This window comes from Schistocerca gregaria, chromosome 4 (assembly GCF_023897955.1).
Source record: "Schistocerca gregaria isolate iqSchGreg1 chromosome 4, iqSchGreg1.2, whole genome shotgun sequence".
NCBI lineage: Eukaryota > Metazoa > Arthropoda > Insecta > Orthoptera > Acrididae > Schistocerca > Schistocerca gregaria.
Window position 1 is genome coordinate 433856133 of NC_064923.1, and position 3692 is coordinate 433859824.

General features: G+C 41.8%; 1 non-coding gene across 1 annotated transcript; it reads left to right on the forward strand.

Moving 5' to 3' along the window:
- The first annotated feature begins 202 nt into the window (after positions 1 to 202).
- Trnat-ugu (transfer RNA threonine (anticodon UGU)) lies at positions 203 to 276 on the forward strand. The gene has a single exon. It is a non-coding gene; the product is annotated as a tRNA-Thr (tRNA).
- The last annotated feature ends 3416 nt before the right edge of the window (positions 277 to 3692 follow it).

Below are 3692 nucleotides of genomic sequence, written 5' to 3' on the forward strand. Positions count from 1 at the left end.
TCATCTGCCACTTGACCATCTTCTTCTTCTGTGCGAATGCACAAACAGTGCCCGAACTCTTACGGGAATCGGCAGTGCGCCGCGAGTAATGAGTATAATGGGCGGGGGCACTACGGATGTAGTGCGGGACAATACGTTGAGGATGTGGGTTTCGCGGGAGGCGTGCCAGAGATAAATCCCAGCAGTCGCGCTATCCTCTGTGTCCTCGATGGCTCAGATGGATAGAGCGTCTGCCATGTAAGCAGGAGATCCCGGGTTCGAGTCCCGGTCGGGGCACACATTTTCATCTGTCCCTTTGAGGTATGTCAACGCCTCTAAGCAGCTAAGGGTGTTCATTTCATTGTAATTTCATTCGGTCCGAAAGAACAGATACCATCTTAGTATACATGTAAAGAATTTGATTATTAACGTGTCTTCATAACCATGTGTGCGGTGTTCGACTCTCAGTCAGCATAGACGCTTTCGTCGCCTTATTTCCTGTTAAACGTGCGCACATCTCGCTAATGGTGGACCAACATTAGACATTTCTCATCTGTTCCTGGTTAGAGAACGACGGTGGTAGGCGCCAGGTTCAGATCCCGGTCAGGCAATACAACTTCAGTCGTCATTTAAGGTTCCGACCTCACTATTGGTGACTAACTGTGATAACTACATTCTGATTTTACGTACTTATTCAACGATCCGATTAGGATCTGGGTTCGCATCCTTGTCACCAGCATTGAATGATGGCATTGCAATTTCAAACATGTGCATCGTTTGTTCCTTGACAATGCAACAACATACAACGTCTTTCGAGTTTAATTACCAAGAAGGTAATTCTCATGTTAGGGTTCCTGGTTTCGTACAAACATTATCGTCATTTACGTTCAATTTGAGAATTGATAACTGATACTGGTTTAAACGTCAATATTTGACGTCTCTTTCTGCCTAGTGATCGAGTCTCGATAAGGCTTGGTTAACAATGGCTTTACGTTCTGGATTTGCATCCAGATCCAGAGCGAAGACGTTGGTCATGTCATTTTAAGTACAACCTTGTGTACAAGTAACTGTTGATGAGTAATGTGATAAATTATATTACTTGTCATTCGCTGTTAATGTTGGGGTTTCTGTAGAGTGCTTGCCGCCTTTAATCGCGTTTTCTTTTAACTGATTAGTATTACATAGATTTGATACGAAACCACTCCTTGCTGAACGTTGAACGACGTTCAGCATGTGTTAGGTAAACCTTTTACACAGCGAATAACTTGTTTCCAATTGCCGTACAACTTTATAAATCCATATACTGCCTCAAATATTTAATTGTGCCTAAGGGTTACTGAACGATTTATGTGACAAAATTAGTTGTACCATAATGTTTGAAATCTCACTTATTGTAATTAAGTATAGTTTACAAATGTTAAGCACTGTTTGATCTCTTCTGTACTATCGTGGTGTTACTGTACATCTGGATGGACATTCATAAAGACTGTTGTCCTCTAGTAGTCACTAGTGGCACCCATTGTGTATCTTACAACAACTGTACTGTGGGAAGTTGCGACGATGTGCAACACAGATATGCTATGTTGGTTGCATAGATTCAGGTGCAGCCTACACGTTGGAATTCAGGCATGACCCACTTTTTTTGCTGTTGAGTGTACATTAGCTGTAGAATGGCGCTATGAAAGAATTCACAAATCTCATAGTCAAAAAAGCGAACCAGAGGAAAAAGAATTCATTGCTTGTACTATTAAAAACAAGAGGAGACAGCTGACGTTTACGGCTGCCTACATTAGCAAGGATTGTCATGCCAGTGCCATATGTTTCTCGGATGCGTATGTCATTGACCCGGCATGGTAAACCGCCTGGCGACAGGGAATTATCAATGGAAGCCTGGTTAGCATGTGTCCAATCACTTTTTGCAGGTTTTGAAAATAAGGGTAAGCTAATTGAGTGCATCAAACGCACTCTTTACCTAGAAAGACAATAAAAACAGATGCTTAAAACTGGCGGAATATGCAAAAGAACAACAAAAATATGACATCAAGTCCTTTCCATATATTTCGCTGTCTTCACGAAAGTACAGATGTAACTAAATCTAACCGTTTAGCCATCTTTGCTCGATATTGTGTTGTAAATGACGTCAAAGAAGAATTGATTGCGATAATATCGTTGCCAGCAACTAATAAGCGCACAAATATTCGTATGTTTGTTAAAAATTTGCTTACTGAGAGAGATTTAAACTGCTCCCGAACAGGCCATGAAGGCCCACCGGTACCGAACGGCCGTCGTGTCTTCCTCAACCCATAGGCATCACTGGATGCGGATATGGAGGGGCATTTGGTCAGCACAGTGCTCTCCTGGCCATATGTCAGTTTCCGAGACCGGAGCCACTACTGTTCAATGAAGCAGCTCCTCAGTTTGCCTCACAAGGGCTGAGTGCACCCCGCTTGCAAACAGCGCTCGGCAGACCGGATTGTCACCCATCCAAGTGCTAGCCCAGCCTGACAGCGCTTAACTTCGGTGATCTGACGGGAACCGGTGTTACGACTGCGGCAAGGACGTTGGCACTGAGAGAGATACATATTTAGCCAAAATTGTTTCGATAACGACTGATAGTGCTCCCAATACGGTGGGCCAAAAATGTAAAATGGTTGTATTAGTTTATTCCAAGCACACACTGAACATTCTGTTCTTGAATTCCACAGCACCTTACATCAACAAGCCTTGTGTGCAGAGGTTGATTTCGCTTCCCCTGATATTAAGCAAGCTTCTGATAAATGGAAATTCGAAGCATTGTTAGATGAAGTCAAGTCGGTGTACAATGGCTTACTGATGTACATAACAATGCTCATTGTCGCGGCAGCTTACTTCAAAGATCTGTGAACTGCTTGGAGGAAACTAGGAAGCTTTTACAAAACGAAGAAAAAATTGTCCAATATTCGCAGTTAATGAACGATGCGTGGCTTACAAAATTGAAGTTGTTACGGACATGTGCCCGCATCTCAACAATTTTAACAAAAAGCTTCATTGCACAAACAGAATTGTTACTGTGATGATAGATTTATTCGCGCTTACGAGACTACACTGCAAGTTTTTAATAACGATATTGTTTCCAAAAGCTACACGTATTTCCCAAATTTGAAACAAAAATAACAGCCATTTGGATGTGCACAAAAAGCCAGATCAAGAAAAGTTAGTGAGGAATTTTCTTCGGTAACACATTGTTCAACTGGAGAAATTTCAACGAGATTGTCTCTGTTCAAAGAGTTGTCGGAAACACAAAAATTTATTATGCATTCTGATGTGACTTCACTCGACAAACTCAACTTGTCTAAAACTGATCGGTTGGAAATTAAAATGCAGTTCACTGATTTCCTGTCTAATTCAATGTGTACTCAAAAATTTATCGAAACGAGAAAGGAAGTGGAAGTAAATGGATTAGAAAGACTATCAAGTAATACGAGGAGACATGCCGACATTACAATTATGGAAACGGGGAATTTCAATTCCAGACACATATAACTCTCTAAGGAAGCTGCTGTTTTCTATCTTGAAAACATTGCCATGTATCCACGCCTCTGAGTCATTACTTTCTAGAATGAATAACGTTAAAGACTGTCTAAGAAACTGTTTCTAGTTGTATTGTATTGAACTGGGGACCTAGAAACGACGGAGAGGCTTCGTCCCCGCCGTAGCCCTCAGCAGTTCACAAC